The 26,583-nt window shown below is 37.6% G+C and overlaps 1 protein-coding gene across 1 annotated transcript in view; it reads left to right on the top strand.

Moving 5' to 3' along the window:
- Nucleotides 1–26,583, top strand: part of EYS (eyes shut homolog) — a 1,472,707-nt gene that overhangs the window by 1,278,773 nt on the left and 167,351 nt on the right.

The following is a 26,583-nucleotide window of genomic DNA, read 5'->3' as shown; positions in this document are numbered from 1 at the left end:
GAGAGCTAAATGGAAAAGACAAGGAACAGAGGAATGGACAGATGTGATCAAGTCAAGGTGATATATTTACCAAGCAATCACAGAACGACCTAATAAATTTGAAGAAAAAGCATGCTTTAGTGGGAAAAGAAGATATCAGCTCTTCGGGTAGCTAAACCCTTTGCTTCTGATTAAGTCTGTCCAAGTCTAAGCCTTGATTTACACTTTTGTAAAATAGCAACAGAAATATGGACCTATTTCATGGAGAAAAAATTTAGTAGATGAAGTTTTAAAGTACTTTAAAAGAGTGAATCTTGAGTTTGAGTGAAGATAACTTCCTTGGTCATGGTTATTTTTCTGAAGGAAACAAAACCAAGGTCTTATTTAATAAGTATTCTGCTTTATAATGAACTCACCAATGGCAATTATTTTTAAAAATATGATAATGCAAAGATTATCCAGCAAGATAACCTTCAGAACCCTGAAGGAAAATGAATTTTTGTGTAATTAAGTGAAATAGAAACACGAAAAAAGCTTCCCCTACTGAGTTTCTAATGTCTGAAATAATTTGTGTCATTCAACCTAAATAAATATTGTCAATGAGGCTTTACCAGTGATAGAATTACAGAAGTGGCAGGAATTGTGTTTTCTCCCTTTCTGTATGTGGTGAACGGATTCTAACATAGTCGTCACCATCCCCTTTCCCAATATTCATGCCTTTGCATCATCGCCTCTCCTTAAGTGTAGATAGGATCTGTGATTTGCTTTTAACCAACAGAATAATCAGTACAATATGGTGATGTCACTTCCATGAGTAGGTTACATAAGATTGTGAGCTGCATCTTGCAAGGAGACTCTCTCTTGCTGCCTCTAATGAAGCATGGAGCAATTTGGGGAAGGTCCATGTGACACGGCCCTGGGGGGCAGCCTCCAGCCAATCACCAGCAAGGAGCTGAGGGTAGCCTCTAGCTGACAGCCAGGAAATATTGAAGCCCTCAGTTCTACAACTGCAAGAAATGAAATTTTACCAATAACCAAGTGAGCTTGGGAACAGGTCCTTCCCCCATTGAACCTTGAATAAGACCCCAACCTGAACAACACTGTGATTGAAGCTTGTGAGACTCTTATACAGAGGACAGTAAAGCCTTGTCCAAACTCTCGACTCACAAAAACAGTAAGATAATAAATGTGTGTTGTTTTAAGCTGCTAATTTTGTTATGCAGCAGTAGAAAACAAATATACTCAAATTTTCTGTATAAGTGTCCACATCACCAACTCAGAGAAATAGGTAAGAGTTTTATTTTACAACAATAACCGTCTGAGATACTGTAAGACAAATACATGTTAAATAAAATAAACTCTTATTTTCATAAATTAGAGAACCTCACATTACTTCCAATCTTAGTTATTTAATATGTATTTTAAAAGGAGAGTGAAGATAATTATTCTAGTAAGATAGATATAAATAGTCCTAGGTTGATATATACTTTATATGTTTATTCTCTTAGATTTATTTCAACAAACATCACCTAAGAACCAACTAAGGGCCAAGGAGTATGTGAAACAAAGGTGTATATTCAAGATCCCATCATGCACACAGAAGCTTTCACTCTAGTATGGAAGCTTTATCAGCTCATTAGGCCTTAGGGTGAATTTTCCCACAAAAAAAAAAAAAAAAAAAACGTATCTGTCTTCTGTTACATACATTATTCTGGCCTTCCCTATCCATTTCTCAGTCTTTCAACCTCTCAACCCTACTCCAGAGAAATCCACTCGAATGTCAGCTGATTTTGGCAAGCACTATTTTAAGGTCTTCTAGATCTGTATGTGCCTTTTATTGTTAGTGAAATGGAGACTTGCTGGCTGTGACCCAATAAATAAAACACTTCTTCACATCCGATGAACAACATGACTTCTATCTTGATTGCCAATACTGAACTGCCAAAACTACTCTTCTCATTATTGCATCCAGGACATGCTGGTCCATGGCACCCATGACTTCCATTCCAGCACCTCTTTATGCACACCAACACCATAATACACGAACATGGCTAGTTCCAGAATAACAACAAAAATAGACTTCTCAGAATGATCAAAAGAACAGCCCCCTAGGAGGTCAAAAGGTTAGTATAAGAGGAGCACAGATAGCTACAGGGCTACAAGGAAGATGATCAGAATCAGAATGGTATCTTCACTCTTCCTTGTCCTGTCTAAAACGCCCATACCCAACCATAATAGAGCATTCCAGCAGTCTGTGCACAACTCATAAGGAGAGCTAGAATATGTACTGAAGGAGAACTCCCAGTGAGGCCATGAGCAGCTTCAGTCCACAAAGGACACAGACCAAAGAAATAAGTCACAAAGAACCATCACCATGACCAACACCCTGCCCCCAGCAGACACATACCCATACTTGTAATGCATGGAACAGTGTAAAGTTTTCTGACCAAGAAATCTAGAGAAACTCTGCTACTGAGCCCTATCTTGACTTGGACAAAATGGCTCTGAACTAGGTTAATGCCTTTGGCAACTCACTTCCCATCTGCGTTGTTGGCCAAAGCCAAAGGTTATTTTCTCCTCCATGCTACCGCATCATAAAATGGATCTCTCCAAGATCTTCCAAACTGTCTTCCAACCCTTCCTACCCTTTGGGTCTGTCTGTGCTGTCTGACTTGATCTCACTCCTGAGCCTGCTTATCCAGGCAGACTTCTAAACTCTCCTTTTCTCCTGGTTCGCTGTTTGTTTTTGTTTTTTATGTATGCAAACATGTATTATGGAGGAGAACATAGAATCAACATGAAAAATTTGGGGGCACCTGCGTGGCTCAGTTGGTTAAGCATCTGCCTTAAAATCAGGTCATAATCCCAGGGTCCTGCTCAGCAGGGAGCCTGGTTCTCCCCCTCCCTCTGCCACTCCCCCTGCTTGTGCTCTCTCACTCGCTCTCTAAAATAAATAAAATCATTTAAAAAAAATCAACATGAATTTGAAAACATGAAACTTCAAAAATTAAATACCTGTTGAGGGCTGGGACGGATAAGATACTTTGACCTCCAAGGTGCACGGGGTCACCTTGGATTATTCTAATGGGAATAGTTAGTATATATACTGAATGAATAGTTAGTATAGTTCATGGTGATTCACCTTCTGAAACTGAGGGTCCTCATGAGTCTGGGTTTGCTTTCCATGGTTTCCTGACACTAGCAACTAACTATTCTTAGAAATGAAATGCAAATTATTCTTGTGGATAGGCAATATCAGTGTTTTAGCAAATCAATAAACAGATGTTATGCTTGCAATGATTTCTGATTTCTAACTAGGACCCTATAAATAGCTGGAGTTTAAAATAGTCAACCTGGTAAGGAGAACCACCCATGATCTCCTATCTTGCTGAGTCACTGGGAGAGGTAAGACAACCAGGGAAATCTCAGATTTTCAGAATCTTCAGAAATCGTTGAACCTTGTACCTCATTTACGGTGTCCTTCACTCTTTGTCCTTTCTGGTGTGTCTTTGTTTTTTCATGTTTGTCACATTGTAGTCAGTTAAAAATCCAGTTTGAGGCCCCCCCCCAGCAGCTCCTTTCAGCAAACTGAAGTGAAGAATTGACTTCAAATCCTGGCTTGGTTACTTAATAAATATGTGGACTTGGCAAGTTAGCTAATCTTTGGAACTTCATTTACCTCAACTAGAAAATGGGGATCATTTCTGTATCAAGTAGGATTCCTTCTGTTGCAAATGCTAGGAAACTCATCCCAAACAGAATTTACTGGCTCCCATTAAATGGGAAGGCTGTGGATTCCCATTTTGGGCATCTTTCGATTCATGACTTAAAGGCCATCCTAGGACCCAATTTCTTCCTCTCCCTTTCAATTCTTCAACTTTGACTCCATTCTCAGATTTCAAGTGGTAGCAGAATGGCTATAGGTGCTCAATCCCCTACACCCCTCAGGTTTTCTCTCTTCTCTTGTTTTCTCAGTAGAGGAGATTGGATTCAAGACCGCTTTCAAAATAGCAGAGCAATTTAAATAAGGTATTTTAATATTTAGCCTTTCTGGACCCAAAAATAATGGACAGAGTGACCTGATGGAATTCTTTTTTTGGCCTACAAGTTTCTTTTATTTTCAAAGTGATAGACCATCTATGTTCAGAATAAAAGAGTCATTACAAAGAAGTAAGCTTTTACCTCTCAGCTTTCCTGTCTCCAGATAAAAAGACACTAATTTTTTAATACTATAGCATGTATGCATGATGGTTTTACTTGAAAATGCAAATAATTTCTCATCACAGTTTAATTGTTGTAGTCCAGGGACTTTCATCTAAAGGTTAGGAGATGCCTCCTAATGAGGTACATAAGAATCTTAAGAGAGAGAAACTTTTTTCAGCACACACACACACTTGCATACTCTAATCCACATCTCCTGGGAATACATACCACCTTTTCCAATATGTAAAGAATAATAGTGGTTTAACAGGAGATAACCCTTAAAGAAGTGTACTTTGAAGAAGAGTAGGATGGTAAGTGAGCAAACATTCAGTACCACAGAGCTACACTTTAGGATTCATGAGATAAAACCTATTTATAGCTATTTATAAACAAAATCATCACTAATTTTAGTAGCATGGTTGATACAATTCACTGTTACTAAGTGCTATCCCTACATTGTCTATGAAGGTAATCTGCTTACAAGAAGACAACTCTCATGTTGAAGAGTATTAAGAGGAGTAACACTTCAGCAGCTCTACTGAGCAAATGTCATTCTGCTCTGAGTACCATCACATGTTTCTGGATAGTATCCAACCTTTTTCCATTTTGTTATAAATCTGTGCTAGAATTTTCAAACCCCTGTGTTCGCTCATTTCAGAGAAATCCAAATTGCACATAGTGAAATTCAGTTTAGAAAAGTGATACAGAAGGGTTATTCTGAGTATCCAAATCTCTATGGACTTTGAACAAGCTGTTTCCAAAAGGGCATACATAGGAAGGTTTAGCAAATTAAACAGATAATATATTAATCACTTTTTCCTTTCTATGCCAGATGTTTTTAAATAGGTTAAATAATAACTAAAAAGGAGTTCAGGTTTGGGAATATAAGCTTTAGAACAATTGCACTAACAATGTATGTCACTGATATTATAGTAAGTAATTATTGAGACATGAATTTTAGATTTAGTCTTAATTTTACCAGGTGGTAAGCCTATATGAATGTATTTTATCATGCACTGAAAGTCAATAATTCCCATATGTGAATGAATGTGCTTTCTGGGCCTCTACTTGTTCTCATAGCTTTTACTCATCACTAATCAATGCTACCATCCATGTGCTAGGGCAAGGGTCATCAAACTGTTTGTAAAGGTCCAAATAACAAATATTTCAGACGTTGCATCACAGCTTTTTGACTCTGCTATCATAACACTAAAGCAGCCATTGGCAATATGTATGTGAATGGACATGGCTGTGTTACAGTGAAACTTTATTTACAAAAATAGGTGACTGGCGGGATTTAGCCCAAGGGCCATAGTTTGCAGACCACTGCACTAGGACAACAGATGGATAAAATAGTTTTATTCAATTCATTGACCAAGAAAATCCAACTCAATTTAATTTTCAGTGTCAAGCAATGTTGATTAGATAGATAGATAGATAGATAGATAGATAGATAGATAGATAGATGATAAGAGAGAGAGAGAGAGAAAGTGAGAGAGAGATTATAAGGTATTGACTCATGCAGTGACAGAGGCTAGGAACTCCCACAATCTGTTCACCTGCTAGCTAGAAACCCAAGAAAGCCAGTGATATAGATGTCAATCTGAGCCTGAAACCTTGAAAACCAGGAGCGTTGATGCCAGGGATGATTGATGTCACAGCTCAACAGTCAGATCAAAGCAAATTCGACTTTCCTCCACCTTTTGTTCTATTCAGATCCCCAAGGGATTGGATGATGCCCACCCAAGTCAGGAAGGGCCGTAAGCTTTACTCAGTCTAGTAGTTCAAATACTAATTTCTTATAGAAACATCCTTACAGATACACCCAGAAATAATGTTTAACCAGCATCCTGTGACCCAGTCAGGTTGACACATAAAATTAACTATAATAAATAATCTCAAAAAAAATTCATATTTCTTAGCATTAGGAAACTTTCATTGTTCTCATTGTTCCATGCGAATAGAAGTCAAAATTGGTTTCTTTCATGCTTTTCTTTCATTCCTCTTTTTCCTTTTCTTTCAATCCATGTATTCTCGTTGCATAGACATCTTTTTTGACATTGTCTGATAAAAAGTTTTCCGTGATTTCTGAGGTAGTTTTCAAATCATTTAGCACTTCAAAATGAGGTAGGAGCTGTAAATTGAATTTGAAATTGCAATGGTAACAACCATTAGAGTACAAAAGATTAGTGTATCGTGTCTTAGCTTTTCCATTTGTTCTGTAATGAGTGGCAACGCCCCCAAAAAATGTTTGCTTGTCTTCATTGTCATTTCATAGTGGCATGTAGCTAGGCATCACCTGCTGAGATCTTTTAGTTATTACTCTATATCCTGGGCAGATTACCCCAAATCTAGCTCAGCAGTATACTCTCGTCTTCTGAATACCAAGGGAAAAATGAGCCTATTTCAGATCAATTTCTCAACACACATTTGGACTAATAACACCTTCAAATATTTAATCCTTCTTCTTAGTTGCTACACTTTCCATCTGCAGTCAACATCCTTGAAGTTGTACTCGAGGTTTGTGTCTCGTATACTAGACGACTAATTTGTATTTGGTTAGATTATTCTCAGATGTAAAAGTTTGCTACGCGCATCCAAGCATCTCCATTGTAGGTAGCTCCTATTGCTAGAAATAAGGGGAAAAAAGAAAATATCCAGCCAGGTTTCAGGTAAAAACATAGAAGCATATGTGGTTTCCCCCATTTCTCTCATTGTGTTAATTAATTGAGCATTTAAGACATTTATCTGTGTATCCTTTCATTACAAGCAGTTTAAACATTATGGGGTGCAAATATAAAAAGTTTTATTTTTCTTTTGTCACTGATGTCAAACATCTGTAGGATCTCTCTTTACTTTCCCTTAACAGAATATCATGCAGGTTCCAGAACCTGCTGCTCGTATTGACATATTAGCCTACTTTAGTTTAAAACTTCCATCTTATACCTAGTTTGGTGGTTGCAATCGCCTTCCCAGTTGGATACTCCTCCAGTTCAAGAACCTGAATGGAGAAAGAATGTGATATGTTCTTCCTAATGCCTTTTTATCCCTCTTCTGCTTCTAGTTTCTCCAGATTTGGGGCTATCTTAGGGCAGAAGGGATTTGATTGAAAAAGATTCAAATGTTTTCTTCTTCACTGGTGCCATTTTGGTTCTGCGTGTTCTCCCTGCAAAAGAAACTCAGTGCTGGATGTCTTGATACATGCATGTGTCAGTCTTCTCCAAGCCCTGCACAAGGGGCCACTCCATGACCCAACTGCCTGAGGGAGGAAAAGTTCTCTGGTTTGCTTCCCCCAGCCTTATACTTCACGCCTGCTGGTGTCTCCTCACAGTAACAGAGCTGCTTACTCTGGAGCTAATGAAGCGTAAGAGGCCCCCACACTTACACATGTCCTTCTGAGACCTGGGAGTTGCTAGGAATTGCAGTAGGTTGTTACAGTTCACTTTCAGAGGGCAAACTAGGTTGGCAGTCAAAAGTCATTTCCATGGAAGCATTTCCCGTGAAGAGCCTAAAGAGATCTCAGAGAAAGAGGCCTGAATCTCCAAGCTTCCTTGTAATTCATTGAGATTTCTTTTCTCATTGTAAATAAATATTCACTTTTATACACAATTCTGTGTCTGTACTTTTAAATCCTTTTTTGTTATAAAGGACCAAAAATCATGTAAGCTGTAGGCCCCACAAAACCTGGACTCACGTCTGCCCAAAAGGCAATCTTTGGCAGGGTCCTGAAAAGATAACTCAAGCGCAGGGTCAGAGGTCAGTTTTCAGGGAGTCATAAACCTGACTTTCACACAAGTACATAATGAGCAGATGCCAAATATTTATTTATTTCATTAATGAATGAATGGGCGTGATAGTTAAGGCTGATTCAAAGAGAATTCAAAAGACTGAGAACATATAGTCACTGAGTGAATGCCAAAATAGCATTTCTAGGTTTGAGACCAAACTGGTTAGCACTCTACAACAGAATAAAATGTAATTTATGTGGTTTTCTTTTCTACCACTTTATACTCATTTGCTTCTCCAGCAGACAAAAATCTACAAGGCAGCATGTAATTTCAGAGTCTGGGCCTAATCAATAGTAAATAGTGAGCCAAAGAAAAGTGCATTCTTCCAGAGGATTACATAATCTTTAATCAGACCAGTTAAATAATACCCTAGAAGGTTATTAAAAGAGCATGTTGTTGTCCCTTTGTCTTCCTTCTAGGCTTTGAACTTCTTCCGAATACTAGCCACCTTCTGCATTACCAAGAGATGGAGGTCTCAGCTGCTCAGTCGTGTACCTCTGCTTACCTTAATGTTTAACGAGCAGGAGGAAAGCAAAAAAGTACTTAGAAAAATAGACCTATTAAAGTCTTCCATGATGTGAAAAGCAAATATACCAATGCTATTATTAGGAGAAAGAAAAAAACACAGGCATGTTTTAGCTCCGTATTACTTAGACGAAATGTAATGCATCACAACAAAATATTTTGGTAGCTTTTTTCTGTTTCTTTCTCCTGCAGTATCCATGTTTAGAAGTTATTTCAATCCAAGTCTGTTTGATTAAAATGCGATTTGTGTATCTTTAAGACCACCCATCCATCCCTTCTTTCACACCACAAGTACTTGCAGAGAACCTCTTTTATGTTAAGCAGTGTGATGCATGGGATTTACAAAGAATAATAAGGCATGGGATCTTTTTCTACATACTCTTTTGCTTATGGTAATCTCAGGTTTGTAAAACATTAAGGGCTGCAGAATAAAATGTGTTTTTTCATTTATGCATACAAAGTGCAGTCTTAGGTTAAAACAGCCTAGATTTCACAGCCTGTTGTTTATCTTTTTGATCTCATTTCTTTGCCCCATTCTACAAGTGTCAGGTATTGTGAAAAGGGATTGATGCGGGGTCATTTATTCTTGCTTGGAGAGTGTGACTGAAGCTGCAGGGTTTTTAGTTGCTTATAAAAGTGGATCACATATTTGGAAAGCATAACTCTTACCAATGTAAGTGTCACAGGGTTCTTGGTAAAGTACAAATGCAGTTTAAATTGATTTTCTAACCACTTTTATTACTGCCATCCCTGAGTACAGCAACAAGGGTTGAGCATTTGTTTTTACAGGGCAGAAAGCGTTTAGATCCTCTGCAAATCAGAGTTTCATTAAAGTCGTGATTGCAAATACAATCATATTTAAATGAGAACAAGTAAGATTAAACATGGAAGAAATTGTGTCATTTATGCCAAATTTGAAAAGTCTCAAAGAGTTAAATGTTTCAGGGTTTGACTAAAAGAAAAGACCACTATCAAATTCCCACATATTTTTTACATCATATTTATGCAGCAAACAAGTAGGGGGAAAAAATCTCATCTTCAAGTTTCTCTACCCTTAGGTAATAATACATGGAGAACTCATTTACCCTGATTGATCTTCCTGGGCATAAGAGACCTCTCTGGCTTAAATCCCATCTGAAAACTATCTTTCCTCTCCTTTTCTTGTAGAATGCTAACAGGTTTTTTTTTTTTTTCTCTACTTCAAAGAACAAGCAAGCAAAATATGATCTGCTAATATGTTTTCCTTGACTGTTTTGCTCCCCTTCAAAAACTATTTATTAATGGGTTTTTAGGAGAGTATTACGTATTAAAACCAGTTTGTTTTGTAACTAGAAATATTTATTCTTGTTTTAAATCTACATGGCTCACCACTTGCAGATTTCATTTTGTACACGCATGCACACACACACACACACAAAGGATTTGGTAAATTGCACTAATCATAATGATTTTTACATGTAATTAGATGTGCAACTGTTAAAATTCGGTAAAAAGCTTGACAAACAAAATGAAAACAAAGCGAAGTTAAAGCTGAAATAAAATGTGGGCTATCTGGAATCCCTTGGCTTAGGTTTCCAAAATGCTTAAAACAAGGAGTTTAAATAATTAATTTTAGGAAGGAAACAAACCAATCTTTTTGGTTCAGTAGTAGACAAAATTCCCAAGGCTTACATTTTATTCCTGGCCCATTTGCTGGCATATTATGTATCTTGGGAAAATTGCTTAACCTTTTATACTAGGAAAATGAAGTAAGAACTGTTCCCCCTGCCCTCCTAAACATCAAGTGATTTGGAGCCAAAAGTTAGAACTTGCTAAAGATGTAAGAGCATAAAGACTAGATGGAAAAACACTAGAAAATACATTTGGTTATTGTTTATTGACATCAAAATGCAATAGTGACTTCAAGCTAGTACTGTCTAAACAAACACTGCTGATTGTCATTGACCTAACAATTACCAAGTACTGTCTTTGTTTTGGAAAATGGGATAGTGGTATTGCTCTGAGGTAATTTTCTCTCAAAATGATGTTAATACTTAAAATATCTTTGGAACATAGATTTAGATTTCGGCTTCACAAATGGGAAAATGGGGTATAAGAGGGTTAAGCGATGTGTTCAGGTCAACACTGATAATAGAGACAGGATAAATCATACTCTTCTAGACTTTAAGTAAGTGCTTTCTGTCCTAAACTTCGCAATATAAATTAACTATTTGCTCCATCACACATAAAAAGTTAGTTGTCTGAAGTTAGTGATTTGAGAGCTATTTTCAGCAGTTCTCTGACTGGGGAATTATATTTAAGGAGTAGGTTATCTCCAAAAAGTATAGTTTTGGGGCTCCTGGGTGGCTCAGTTGGTTAAGGGTCCGACTCTTGGTTTCTGCTCAGTCATGATTTCAAGGTTGTGGGATCAAGCCCCATGTGGGCTCCACACTGAGTGTGGGGTCTGCTTGAGATGCTTTCCTCCTCCCTGTCCTTTCCCCTGTGTTCCTCCCCCCAGCTCGCATGCTCTCTCTTTCTCTCTAAAATAAATAAAAGAATAAAATCTTTTAAAAAAAATATTACAGTTTCATCGCTTTGAACCAATCTATCAGGCAAGAGGTCTGTGCCTTCTTCCCCTTACTCTTAAATACGCCACTAACCATTTCTGGACTTGACTTTCATCATTTTGGAAAAAGGGGATGAAACTAGACTGAACTTTCAAAACTATTTTTCAAGTTATACTAGTAAGCATTCCTCAGGAAAAAAAAAAAGATGAGAAGGGGCAAATTTTTTTAAGACAAATTCATAAAATGCCACATGCCCATTCCCTCTTAGAGTTTCACAGTGTATTTCAACAAGCTAAGGAAGTCCTGTAGAAAATAACACATTTAACTCTACTTAATAGAAGTTTCTAAACTTACTTCACCCAAATAATATTTTTTTCCAGGAATACCTATTAACATCACACTGAACATTTTCTTTCTCAGAAGCAATCTGAGGAAATGCTGCACCAGATGATACAAACAAGGTCCAGTGAGTGCAATTTTTTTCTGCTTTTCAAAGATTTCCAAAGTATAAGATTGTACAACAACTGGGAATATATGCTGAGTTTAGTTTGCTTTAATACCAAGAATCCTTTCTTCACATCTGATAAGTTGCCATAGGCTTCAAGATACGCATTCTCTCTTTTCAGTCCTAGATTAATAGGACTTATGACAAATACAGTTTACGTTTTATAGAACTGACAGAAAATCATACCTAAATATTGGAGTTGTGTTGAGGTAGAAATATATCTGGGCATTAGAACCATGTGGTAAAGTTATACCTGAATACTTACTGACTAATTTCCTTCCTGTTTGCTCCCTCACAAATGCTGTAGGGTTTTTTATTTTCTTGCTCAATCTACCCAACTACATAGAAATAGAAATTAAAGCCTCAAAACTGTTCTAGTCCTAAGTATGAGTCACAGATATTTATATTCATGATCAGAGAGTGAGAGTTTCTGCTCCCAAGGAGAGAGGGCCGGGTTGGGGAAGAGACGGTAAAGAGGAAGAGTCAAAATGGAGATTAGTTTAAGTGGAAAGAAGGACCTTTGTCTCGGGATGAGGACAGAGGGAAGGAAACTTGGTGCCTAGCTGACCTTGAACGTAGACCACCCACTCTCACATTCGGGAGTTTTCAACACTTGAAATTTCCTTTGAATAGAGAATAAACGACCATACACCTTATTCAAGGAAGTAGACATGAATGGAAATTTGGTCTCCAAATGAGACGGGATGCTCAGAGCCACTGGGGACTTCTCCATGAACCAGAACAATGGTCAACACCTAGGTTCAAATCTTATATCTGCTCTTCTGTGTGATGTGGGCATATATCCTTCCAGAGTTGGTTTGTTTTTTTCTCATTTGACTGAAGATCACCCAGACCTTTCTAATTCTAAATATCTAAGCATCTAAAGCCCTTCCAATGCTATTGCTTATACTCTAGAAGTATATCATCTATTTTAAGTATTATTAAGGGAAATCTAAATGCATGCTGATTTAAATATATTTAGAAATACTTTCTTATTTTATATTCTACCATTGTGTATATTAAATATCTATTTCTGTGCATATGGAGGGTGACTGAGAAAATCTTTTTTTTTAATAATAATATTTTTTTATTATATTATGTTAGCCACCATACAGTACACCCCTAGTTTTTGATGTAAAGTTCCATGATTCATTACTTGCGTATAACACCCAGTGCACCATGCAATACGTGCCCTCCTTAATACCCATCACCAGCCTATCCCATCCCCCCCGCCGAAGCCCTCGGTTTGTTTCCCAGAGTCTGTAGTCTCTCTTGGTTTAATTCCCCTTCTGTTTAACCCCCCCCTTTCTTCTTCCCTTTCTTCTCCTACCAATCTTCCTACTTCTTATGTTCCATAAATGAGTGAAACCATATGATAATTGTCTTTCTCTGCTTGACTTATTTCACTTAGCATTATCTCCTCCAGTCCCATCCATGTTGCAGCAAATGTTGAGAAATCATTCTTTTGGATGGCTGAGTAATATTCCATTGTATATATGGACCACATCTTCTTAATCCAGTCATCTGTTGAAGGGCATCTCGGCTCCTTCCACAATTTAGCTATTGTGGACAATGCTGCTATGAACATTGGGGTGCATAAGGCCCTTCTCTTCACTACGTCTGTATCTTTGGGGTAAATACCCAGTAGTGCAATTGCTGGATCATAGTGTAGCTCTATTTTTAACTTTTTAAGGGACCTCCACACTGTTTTCCAAAGTGGCTGTACCAACTTGCATTCCCACCAGCAGTGTAAGAGGGATCCCCTTTCTCCACATCCTCTCCAAAATTTGTTGTTTCCTGCCTTGGCAATTTTTGCCATTCTAACTGGCATAAGGTGGTATCTCAGTGTGGTTTGGATTTGAATTTCCCTGATGGCTAATGATGTTGAATATTTTTTCATGTGTCTGTTAGCCATTGTATGTCTTCATTGGAAAAGTGTCTGTTCATATCTTCTGCCCATTTTTTGATTTGATTATTTGTTTCTTGTGTATTGAGTTTGAGAAGTTCTTTGTAGATCCTGGATACCAGTCTTTTATCTGTAGTGTCATTTGCAAATATCTTCTCCCATTCCGTGGGCTGCCTCTTAGTTTTTTTGGCTGTTTCCTTGGTTGTGCAGAAGCTTTTTATCTTGATAAAGTCCCACAAGTTCATTTTTTCTTTTGTTTCTCTTGCCTTTGGAGATGTGTCATGAAAAAAAGTTGCTGTGGCTGATGTCATAGAGGTTGCTGCCTATGTTCTCCTCTAGGATTTTGATGGATTCCTGTCTCACATCGAGTTCTTTCATCATTTGGAGTTTATCTTTGTGGATGGTGTGAGAGAGTGGTCAAGTTTCATTCTTTTGCATGTAGCTGTCCAATTTTCCCAGCACCATTATTGAAGAGACTGTCTTTTTTCCACTGGATGTTTTTTCCTGCTTTGTCAAAGATTAGTTGCCCAGAGAGCTGAGGGTCCATTTCTGGGTTCTCTATTCTGTTCCATTGGTCTATGTGTCTGTTTTTGTGCCAGTACCATGCTGTCTTTGTGATCACAACTTGTAGTATAGCTTGAAATCTGGCAACGTGATGCCCCCAGCTTTGTTCTTCCTTTCAACAATTCCTTGGCGATTCTGGGCCTTTTCTGGTTCCACACAAATTTAAGGGCTGTTTGTTCCAGTTCTTTGAAAAATGTCATTGTATTTTGATCGGGATGGCATTGAAAGTGTAGATTGCTCTGGGTAGCATGGACATTTTAACTATGTTAATTCTTCCGATCCAGGAGCATGGAATATTTTTCCATCTTTTTGTGTCTTCCTCAATGTCTTTCAAGAGTGATTTGTAGTTTCTAGAATATAGATCCTTTACATCTCTGGTTAAGTTAATTCCGAGATAACGTATGATTTTTGGTGCTACTGTAAATGGAATGGATTCCCTAATTTCTCTTTCTTCAGTCTCATTGTTCGTGTATAGAGATGCAACTGATTTCTGAGCATTGATTTTGTATCCCACCACATTACTAAATTGCTCTATAACTTCTAGTAGTTTGAGGGTGGATTCTTTTGGGTTTTCCATATAGAGTATCATGTCATCTGCAAAGAGAGACAGTTTGACTTCTTCTTTGCCGATTTGGATACCTTTGATCCCTTTTTGTTGTCTGATTGCTGTTGCAAGGACTTCTAGTACTATATTGAATAATAATGGCAAGAGTGGGCATCCTTGTCGTGTTCCTGATCTTAAGGGAAAGGCTTCCAGCTTTTCCCCATTGAGAATGATATTTGCTGTAGGCTTTTCATAGATGGTTTTTATGAAATTGAGGAATGTGCCCTCTATCCCTACACTCTGAAGTGTTTTAATCAGGAAAGGATGCTGTATTTTGTCAAATGCTTTTTCTGCATCTATTGAGAGGATCATACGGTTCTTGACTCTTTTCTTGTTGATATGATGTATCACACTAATAGATCTGCGAACGTTGAACCACCCTTGCATCCCAGGGATGAATCCCACTTGGTCATGATGGATAATCCTTTTAATGTACTGTTGGATCCTATTAGCTAGGATCTTGTTGAGAATTTTGGCGTCCATATTCATCAGGGATATCGGTCTGTAATTCTCCTTTTTGATGGGGTCTTTGCCTGGTTTGGGGATCAAGGTAACACTGGCAACTGAGAAAATCTTTTAATTTCATGGCCAGATGAAGTAAAAATCCAGAGAATGCTAATCTGAGACAAATAACATTGACAGATTAATCATCCGTATCCTGAAACAGGCAGAAGAGGTTACAGCTTCATAGAGGCAGAGGTTAACTTGTAGATTTTTGTCAGATAGAGATGAGAATAATTTCTTTCTAATGGAAAAGTACCCTAAATGTTGCAGTTTATTGCCCTATTGGACACTGACTAGTTTTATATCTAATTGAGCAATCTTAATATTGCTTCTCAAATATTCTTTAAATTAGTTTTGACATCTACTGATTCTCTCATTAATTACCAAGTTAAATAAAACCTTGACATATAGTCATATTGTATTTGCATGCATAATTTCACTGGTATAAATTATACTTTATTAAAATTGCTTGTCCACTTTCCTGTCCTTCATTATTTTTCTATAAAAGAAAGTAGATTAAAGTGAAGACCAAGTGAGGAAACAGTCACAATGGAGAATAAGAAAGGCAATGTCAACTTTCTTGCCTCAGGATAGAGGCAAGACGTATCACAGTGTTCTCCATCATCCTGTAAATCAACTGTTCTGGGGACCACAGCCAGCTTCTTGGGTAGGAGGCCTTGCAGTTGCACAGGGAATCCTGCTCATAAAAGGGCCTTCACTAGAGGTTTAATGCTCTGGTGCTGTCATATCAAAATTCTTAATAGATTATCTTTGATTTTGGCTCTTGTTAGTGGAGTGAGATGAGACAGTGGAGCTTGTGCCAGGGCCTTGGAGTCCTGGAGTCCCACCACCCTCCCCTATCTCCAGGAAGAGTTCTCAGTCACCTGCTTCCCCACCCCACCTAATGACCACTGCCACATCCGTCCCTGACAGGGGCCTGGGCATGGGCGCAGGAAGAGGCAGAATCTGGGTCCTGGAGGCCGGCATAGGTCTGCATTCCCCCTATGAGTAGCTTTATGCCTGAGGAAGTGCAACATTAACTGGCAAGTAAAGAATACAATAACAGCTTGATAGAGACTGCTTCAGAAAGCAAGAAGCTTTTTTCTGCTCTTTGAAGTAGGGACTCTGCATCTTCATCTTGACCTGGGCCCCACAAATTATGTAGCTGGCACTGTGGGGGTGAAGAGTAAGGGCTCTCAAAGACACACTGCTTGGTGTCGAAGCTTCACATACTTGGAATGACCACTGCAAAGATACAACAAAGGTGTGAAAGACAAAGTTTTCCATTTATCATTGATCCTCACATCTTTGTTTTATTTTTATCATAATGATATATACTCAGAGAACAAAATAAATCCCAATAACCCTGCATGAGATTATTTAAGGATCCCATAATAATTACAGGGAATATGCAGAGTATTTATCATTCTCTATTAGTTAACACAGAAACACATAAGGATATTCTTTTTGCCCAGAACTCATGCACTAGAAATGAAATAAACCAAAAAAAGCCTCATGCTGGCCTCTAAAACCCAGACTCATCAAAGCCAGGTCAGAAATACCTTAAATTTGTTTTTCTAAGGTTTTCATGGATTTTATATTATGAAACTGTTCTCAAACAAGGAAACATTCCTCTTCAGGTCAGTTCAACAAGCAAAAATAGAGAACACTTACTATATGCTAGTCATTTTGCGAGGCATAAAAATAGTGCAGTAAATAACTCATAAACCCTATGCTCAAGAATTTGAAGGTGAATGAGGATACCACAATATAATGTATAAGTGCTGGTGTTAAGAACTGTACATATTTATGTACTACTGAAAAATATATTACTATGAAACCACAAATGTAAGTACAACGTGAACAGAAGTAGAAGTGGAATACATGGACTTCATACTGGGTACATTCACATTTAGCTCAATTTTGATATATTGCATCATTAGGTAAATATTGCATATTACTTTTATACAACCAAAAGCACATTTAATGTGGTGTAGACCTAGTTTTCACATATTCCTACCGAGTTCTCCTGTTTGATTTGCATTACATCTGAAACTGCCAAGTAAGGAAAAAATCCAATGAAATTTCTCACCTGCCTAACATGGCTGACTGGAGACTTAATCGTGGTGAACATCATCCTTTCTGAGCCTGTCTTGGGGAGCTTTTTACTGAAAGGAAGACGGAAGTTTATCAGGGGTCATCTGGCAGGAGAGATTTTTATTAGAGTTTTGAGAAACCTCTGAAATATTCTGCCTTCACCTTTCTAGCCTTGTAGAACAGGGGACTGCAGATCTCATAGCTAATATTCAAACTAAAATTGGACCACATAGGTATGAGAAATCAACTTGACATCAAAGGTTATCCATCTTCCCGCACTTGCTTTTCCTGCTCCAATCTCAATTCCATAGGTGCTCTTGTTTTTTAGTTCATTTTTTAGAATAAGAAAAAAGAATGCTTCCACACATACCTCTGCATTTTAACCCTATTAGAAGCATCTGCAAATCCAGCTGTGAATCTTTTGTTGTTTCTCAGATGTAGGCAAATAAGCCATAAGCAAGACTACAAAAATACAGAATTTCATTTGTCCTTGAATGTGGTGTGAGCTACCACATCTTTATTTTAAACTAAAGCTCTTTTCTAAACTTTGCATCCATAATATTTTTCAGATATTTCTGAGTCTTTTTCAGAGAATATTCCTAGAAAAAGCAGAGAAATGTCAAACTGAAATAGTCTCAAAGAGCAGATATAAATGTAGAAGATAAGTATAGAAGGCAAACACATCTCCATGTTAGAAAGATCTCCTTGTATTATAATTAGTGAAAGCAGAATTTTAAAGTCATAATGTGACAGTAATTCTAATGGCACTTGTGACAGCACACTCTTATATAACCTAAAACTAAGCTGCAAAGTCAACCTTATCACACACTGCTGAGTAATTTTTTACCTTACTCTGTTGCTTAAAACTATGTGAGTTGGGATAGGTCCCTTCACCTCCCCAATGCTCAGTTTCTTGCCTATAAGATGGAGAAAATATTAAGTCCACTGGGCCAACTCCCCAGAACTGTAAGGGGCTGAAATAAAACTGCATGTGTGGAAATGCTTTAAACTGCAAAGAACCATCCAAATGTGAGAACATTTTATTATATAGGCGCAGGATGTTGAAAAAGAGAATATGAAGTCTCCTTTTGATTTAAACAAGCAGTTTCTGTACAGCCCATGGGGATTAATTATAGACTTTCCATGTTTCCAAAATATTCACAGATTTATTTAAATAGTGAGGTTCAGAACCTACTGAAACATGTTGAGTTGATCAAAAGTAAAAAAAAATTCCCCAGTCCTGCTTAATAATCACTTGTGTCACACTCACATTCATGCTTTTGAGGCAACGATTCAGAACGACGTTAAATTTCCTGTGATCATTGGGGAACATTGCCAGTGTCTTTAGGTCACTGCCTCTCTCTCTCTCCCTTCCAGGGAAATCCTAGGATGTGGCTAGAGTTTTTAATACACATCCTGTTGTCCTTTAGCACCACATGGACTACTCTATACTCTTCCCAGTTAACCTCCTGGGAGGGGGAGATAATAAGAAAAACAGCCGACATCATTCATTTCTTACACTGTCCTAATTATTCTGTATGCATCGCCTCCGTTAATCCTCAAAGTAATGCCAAAAGGTTCCTGCTGTGGTTATCTCCACTGTATAAATGGCAAAATTCAGGCACAAAGAACTTAAACGATCTACCCAAGGTCACTCCAATGGGGAAGGTAGTTTTAAACTTCCGGTCATCTTCTTAGCCTCTGCTCTACACCATTACCCTCTACTGCGTCCTATGGAATATTCTACTGAAATGACTCTTAGAGTTATTGCTGTTGTTTGGGGCAGCTACCTCTTTCAAGTGCTTTACTGTGCTTTGTAAGTGGTGCTGAACACCATCATTAGCTGATGTACATTTTTAGAGGAGGTATTACAGACCCTGTTTTACAAAATAAGAAAACTGAAGTTCAGAGAGCTTAAACAACTTGTTCAAGTTCACAGAATAAGTGGCCTAAGTGACTTAGCTGGGATTTTAGCCCTCGTCTGCTTGAATCCTATATCATGTGTCCTTTTCATGAATGTTTTGCTAAATCCCCATGATCCTGTTCACATGGTACACATAATAATTTCTGGTATAGGCTCTGTCTTCTGGGTCTGACCTACTCCTTTCTAGCTACTGGTTATGAGGGGAAATTTCCAGCTATTCCCCCAGACTTACAAATACCAAGGCAGGTCCAAAAGCTAACCCATGAAGCTATCCATTTTTTTTTTTTTTATTGAAGTCAGGTCAGTCAATCCAACCTACATAGCCACCATTTTCATCTCCACAGGAAAATGATTTACGTAGTAGTTAAAGTTGGAATGAATAGAGGTCCTTACTCATGAATGAATTGGGATACATTGCCTTGCAGACCCATCATGTTACCATTTGACTCTTACAAAAGGAGGAAAAGTTGGTACCTGAGTACTCGTTAAAGGGTTAGGCCTTTCTTGCTCATCAAAAAGAAAATGCATTTTGAATTTTTAAACCATTCTGTTACAATTGAAAACAACCACTTAAACATAAGAATCCTAACGGTACATAAATGTTACCTATTAGATTGGAAAAACTGGGGCAGAAAATCCTACATTTTAACACAAAGGCATCACACTGTCTTTTCTGCCATCAGCTGCTACAACAAAGAGTGGAAAACCACAGAATTAGCTTATCGCTAGTAGGCTATCATATACAAAGTAAGAATCCTGCTCTCTACATTGTAAATACATGAATAGAAAGGCTCTTGTTAGACCAAACGCATTCTGCTCTCACAGGCAAGGTGAAGTTAAGTATATACCCTGAAGCCATTAAAAAAAAAAAAAAGCCAACTTAATTTCTGGCCTCAGTCAAATCTTTTTAGTGGACCCAGAAAAAGATAATAGAAGTATAAACTGGCTTTCTCCATTAGGAAGGTCCGTGAAGCTAAGCTAAGCAAAAGCGCAATGTATTCACCATGGTAGAAAGATTGTTTTTATTTTAGAAACCTGGCAGTCTCTGTTGGCATAATATGACAGCAATTGCCTCACCTTATTGGCTGTGTTTTCTTTTTTCTGTGGCTCTGTCTACTGTAGCCTGAAATTGTCACTTTACTTGGCTAACTGCTAAATCACAAGCAATAAAGGAGCTGGTTGTTGTTTTAATTGTTCTAACAAGAGGAGAAGTATGAGGGGGCAAATTCATGTTTCACTCTATTTGCCTTACATTTGTGGATCCGGTGTTCTGATTTATAGTGTGACTTAGGCTGCTTCAAGACTCGGAGCTAAATTATAAAGTCAGTTTTCAGCTTCAACAAATCCTCTCTGGGTCCTGCTGTGTTTCCCTTAAAGGCAAGGACTGGTGGATTCCATCTGTAAGGAAGCATGCTTTGCATATGAACAACACGGGGCAGAAGACAATGCAGAGAAGACCCGCAGTTCAACAGTCCCTTTGCCTTTTGTGTGTGTGGTTGTTTTTTGTTTCTTTTCAACACTGAGGATGGAAATCAGTGAGTCGTTTGGAAAGAAATCTTTTTTATTGTGGAATTGGAAGAATAATTGTTTGATGTTCATGTGCATATACTTGAAAGCAAAATGCCATTGCTTAATATAAATATCACAGCAGGCTGTAAGATCTGAACTAATCTTGCTTAGACACATCACTTAAAGAAACAGTGGGTTTCTTGAGCGGCTGATTTATACAAAATCCTTTAGTCTGTTGTTCTAGGTTTGTTTAGCTTGATGTGAACATAAGTTCATCCTAGCTAGAGGAGAGTCCACCGAGAATACACAGGAATTTCAATTTTACCTCAAATTAAAAGGGGGAGGGAATCAAACTTCTATTGAAAAAAAAAACTGAGTTATTGTTCTTTATATTGGCCCATAGGTAGAACAATATTCTCTTTATATTCTGTTTCTCTAAACTGAATTTAATCTTCCTTCCACTGGGCAGAGTAACAAAAATAGTAATAACTTACTGCCGCCTACAGATAGGAGATAAGACTCGGAAAATGTCTGTGAGTCGCAAGAAAGATGAACCTGGAGTTCACAGGAAAGACCCACAAGTCACCGAACATAGATCTTACTGGTGTTATATGCAAGAAATGAATACTTTCCTACCACCGGTAATTAGATTATATTTGTAGTTTATGAGATTTAAATGAAATTAGAGCTACTAAAAAAGCAGATTCTCTAATAGCGTATTCAAGCCATTTTCTTTTCATAGAAGTTTCTTCCTACTGGTAGTGAGTTGTCAATTACTGCAGCCGAAGTTTTAAGGAGAGGAAAAAAACCCCTTGTGCCAGCAAGCCTTTGCAGTAAGCTGTCACCTCATCCAAAGCCCTGTGAACAGGCTGCACTGGGGGCATGAAGTAATGCCATTTTTGTGTTATTATTTCTTGAAGCCACATACCAGTTACTTTTCTTGAGTCATATTTGAAGTGTCTCAGACCTCCTTTCCCCCATTTCTCAGTGAGCAATTAATTGGATGTGTCTTTTTCTCGCTATACAGTCTTCCTGCACTTATTACTGGGTCCATCTAATCATTTATGTCCCTTTCATACAAAACAGTTCATGTGACTGTGCTATATCGTTGCTTGGTGTTCTTGCTTTTAGAACAAGCATTTATTGCATTTTTTCCAAGTCTAAATGTTGATTTGGAAAAAAAATATTAACAGAGTAGACAGGGAGATATTTTCAAAGAAATGTCAGATCTCCTCTAAAAAGTAAAAGGTAATGTCTAAGCACAGAATCACACACATCTAGGTCATTGATTTTGTCCCAAATTACTTAATTTCCTGGTTACATTTTTCTGTCCTGGTAAAGGGAATGATAACATTACACACCTCATAGGGCCACTGCTTGGATTAAATGAGTTTAATATATTTAAACTGCTCAGCACTGTGTTGGGCAGATGGAAACACTCAATAAATCTAAGCTATAGTTTTTATTAAGAGCTAATCCAAACCAACGAAATAAATGCTGGGATTAAATTTCTTGCTTCACACCATAAGTTTGAGAAAGAACACCATAGTAAGAACATGTTTTAAATGATCATTTTATAATTTGATTGTTTCTTTCTTAATTCCTTGTGACACTATTAGTATGTACCTACAATTTAAAATTAGGGCATATCATGTGCTAAACACCATAATAAGAGATTTATCTTTATTGCGTATACCTCTCATGACAATCCTACAACTAATGGAATTTAAGAGATTAGGAAAGCTTGGGAAACTTGCCCTTGGCTGGTAAATTCCCGCCTTGGGATCCGAGCCCAGATTTACATGACTCCAAAATAGATGATTATCCTACTAGAACACATTGCTTCTCACTAGGTCGGGGTAGGGATGAGACTAGAGCCCAATTTCAGACCCCCAAGCAGTTAGTTGAATCAGAAACACTCTCTTCCTTATGTCATGCTGCTTGTTATTTCTCTATTTAATCTTCCCAAGACTGTGTGAGGCCCTTCTTCTCTATTAAACATTGAAGTTCGTCCAAACTACTCTTAGGTCCTCTTCTCATTATGCCCTACTTTCTTTCCAAAGATGACCTCGTCTATTCCTATAACTTCAAAAGCCACCTATCAGCTTGTAACACCCATTTTGATCACCCTCATTATATAAGCCAGCTCCCAACTTGCATTGGATGTGTCAAAGGCAGACATGCAGTCTTCCCTCTTCAGTGGATAGTTGCACCATCTTCCCAGCTAAACAAGCCAGAAGCCTAAGAATAATCCTCTAGCCCCTCTTTTTCTCTCATCCCCACTGCAGTCCAACAGGAAGTCCATTTTATTCAATATTCATAATATACTGAGAGTCCACACACTCTTGACCTTTACTGCTGTGAGTCAAGTCAAGGTCACCATCTTCTGCCTCAACTACTACAACTGCTCCTAACTGGTCTCCCTGATTCCTCACTTGCACCCTACCATGAATTCTCCATCCAGCCACCTAAATAGTCTCTTTAGACTACAGTTCAGATAATAATCCCTCTCCTTTTTAACACTCTTCAATGGCTTTCAAATATACTTAGAATCAACTACAAACCTCTTACTCTGTCCTACAAGGCCCTGTATGGTCTACCAATGGTCAAATTTCCAGTAGCATTTTGTGTCAACTCCCCTCACTCACTATGGCTCCTGGGAAGTTCCTAAAACAAGGCAGGTTTATGGCAACCTCAGAACCTTCCCATTCGCTGTTCCTTGCACCTGCAATAGGCTTTCCACAGCTCTACCCATAGAAGGATCATTTTCTTTGTTACATTTCAGTTCAAAAATCTCCTTCTTAATGAAGTTGCTGAAGAACCCCCTCTAACCTATCCCCCTACCTCACTACAACCATTATTCTATCCTTGCACGAGACATGCTTTCTCTATGAAAACCTTCATAATCTGTATTTATATTACTATTTTTCTTTTTACTTGTGGAGTGTATATCTCTTCTGGTGGACTACTAGCTCCACGGAGATAGAACCATACCTGTTTTATTCACAGCTTACTTCTAGTACTTAACACGGGCCTGAGAGGTTTTCAATGAATATTTGTTGATTAACTAAATGAATGAATTCTGTTTGTTGGTAATGATGATAGGTTAGATTCTCCACATGATCACATTAGCTTGACTCTCAGCCATGGTTCTAAACCGTATCAGTAGATCTTTAAACCCACTGAAGAGTTTTGTCTTTGACATAAAGAGAAACAAGCAACAGGATCAATATGGGTCAATTCAAAGTCTCTGCTCATTGAAAATCAACCTAGAGTGTATGTGTCTCAGTGGGTTGCACTGACTTCTGTGTAAAGGTTAGCATTATCATACAAGAAGAATTGTTTCTCTGTATGTCATAATTAGATTTTATAGTAAATGTAAGTTGTGGATATGATGGCCTTGTTAGTTTCTTCATTAAAAACAGGACTTTTTCATAGTTTGCAGCAGAGAGAGCAATGCTGTAGTTGTTAGTTGCTTTTCTGTAAGAGGTGATCACCATGTATAGATATACCCTAGAGTTTTACACATATAAAAAAAATCCTTTAATGTCACATGGAATGAAGATTGTTTAGACTATGCCTTGAAGGAAACAGTTAAGAATATTGTGAGAAATACGTGTTTTTGCAGTCACTCGTAGTTATTCACCAACATGTGCAGACTTCAGCTGATGTGAACACTTCAGCTGAAGTCCTTCTTGATTCCACTCTCATAATATAAACTAGTGTCTTTTTTGTGGCTTAGTGTCATGAAAATGTTAAAGCCTTCTCTGCTAGTGTTGGCTGACTTGCATGTTTTAAAAGGTGATACATGTGGAAAATGTTACCAAAGACAGGTTTTTCAGATCAAGAATCTATGGAACCATTTTTAAAATACCCACTAAGTGTTATACAGAAAAAGGATGAGTTATGTGGAAGAGCAGGTCTTCAACACTGATGAGACTGGGTTGTTCTACAAGGACATTGACTATAATATAATATATAACATATTTATATTGCTCCTAACTGGCTTAATAATATACATAATATAATCTGTATAATGCAAATGGCGTTTTGGTTGATTAAAGTATTAGGATCAGAGGATTGAAGGAGCCTAACCCTGTATTTTTCCTAGGAGCAATAGTTCAGTATTTGCTAATTTAGTGTTCATAGCAACTTTATACAACATAAATGTGAGGAATAATAAGAATCTACTATATGTCTCTTACCTCCAAGAGGTCACAGACACAGGCAAACACAGTTCTGTTAGGAGAAAAGGTGAGAGGCATCTTAGCAGGCAATTATATAAATGGCATCTATTAGTCACGTGATATATATTTGTTGAATGAATGAACAAGTGAATAAAAAGGCAACAAAAGAAATATATATAAAATATGAATGATAGGAGGCACCTAACCTAGCCTGGGAACTGGAATGAAGAATATCTTCCTAAAAGAAGAGCCCACTGAACTGAATATTTGCAAATAAAAAAACGGTACCTGAAGAGGGAGCTGCGTGTACAAAAATACGGAAAGAAGATAATCTAGAAAACTTAAGGAATTTCAAAGAAATCAGTATGGTCAGAAAACAGGATACTTGCAAGAGAATGGTAAGAGTTGAGGTGGGTAAGGAGTCAGGGACCAGACTAATGAGTTTAAATTTTATATAAAAGGCAATGGAGAACATGAAATGTGTACAACATAGACATATTTCAACTCTCGTCTTTTCTCCTATCAGAACTTTTTTTACCTGTGTCTGCTTTTAAGTGTACATTGATGAGTCCTTAACTGCCCATGTCAATTAGACATATTTGTATGGAATCTTCACTAAGAGTAAAAATTTTAATACTCTATTTTAGTATATTTTTTTTAAAATCCCACGTTACTATAGGTAGCACTTTGTTCTCATTGGGTAATTGTGAAAATACAGACCCATAGTGAGAGCTCAAGGATGACAGATATACCACAAAGTGAAAAGAATATATATATATATATATATATATATGCGTTTATAAATGTATATATATTAGGAATTGTGGAACACTACTTAAATGCTCAGATGCAGAAAGATTGCTTCTTTAAGCCAGTGGAGAACCTAAACCTAGTCCCTTGAACATTATGTGCTGTTGTTTCTGTTTGAAACTAATTTAATAGAATGGTCTTGATTGAAAGCTTGATTCAAATTAGCCTCTTAAAAGTGTTTTGGGAGAAAGGAGGCAGGGAAGGAGGGAATGAGAGAAAGAGAGAGAGAGGATAGGAGAGAGAAAGAGATCAGCACCTCGTTGGGGAGCTACTTGTCCGTGGTGTCACTAGCTTGCTACTGGAAGCAGGTGTCAGTATGGCTGACACTGTAAAGGGAAGCCACGTGATACAGGAAAAGGCCTTGTCTCACATTTCTGAGAAACAAAGAAATGGAGAAGCATGTTCTCCTCCAGTGCACAAAAGGCAAAGATAAGTGCACATGCTATAAGGAGCAATTGAGATTGAAAATTCATCTTTTGGGAGCAGAGGGAGGCAAAAGGCATATCCATCTTCACACAATGGCAGCTACTGCAAAGAAATGACAGAGCACAAGTGTTCTATGCAGCCAAGTATGATTAATCATGAAAGGAAAAGCCTGGAAGCTCTAAGCCAGTATAAAAGCAGGACCTTGTCCATTTTCTTCAGTATTTCAGATGCGCATATGTATTTAAACATTGTTTTAATCAAATGCTTGATGCATTGTTTGCATCACTTAGTTGAGTACATTTTACTTGTGAGCCATTAATACTATTTTTAATTCTCCATCTTAATAAAACTTCAGGAGAATGTAATGTGAGCAAAGAATGCATTTTCAAATGAACATTCTACATAAGACTCGTTACTAAAAAAGATTTTTAATTAAAATTTTAAAAAAGACTCATTACTGAAAACCTTGCTATTTTGGCCTAAATAATCAATAACATACGTCATGA

The sequence above is a fragment of the Ursus arctos genome, unplaced genomic scaffold, assembly GCF_023065955.2.
Source record: "Ursus arctos isolate Adak ecotype North America unplaced genomic scaffold, UrsArc2.0 scaffold_29, whole genome shotgun sequence".
Classification (NCBI taxonomy): domain Eukaryota; kingdom Metazoa; phylum Chordata; class Mammalia; order Carnivora; family Ursidae; genus Ursus; species Ursus arctos.
The sequence above is the reverse complement of the archived record's forward strand: the minus strand, read 5'-3'. Positions and strand labels throughout refer to the sequence as shown.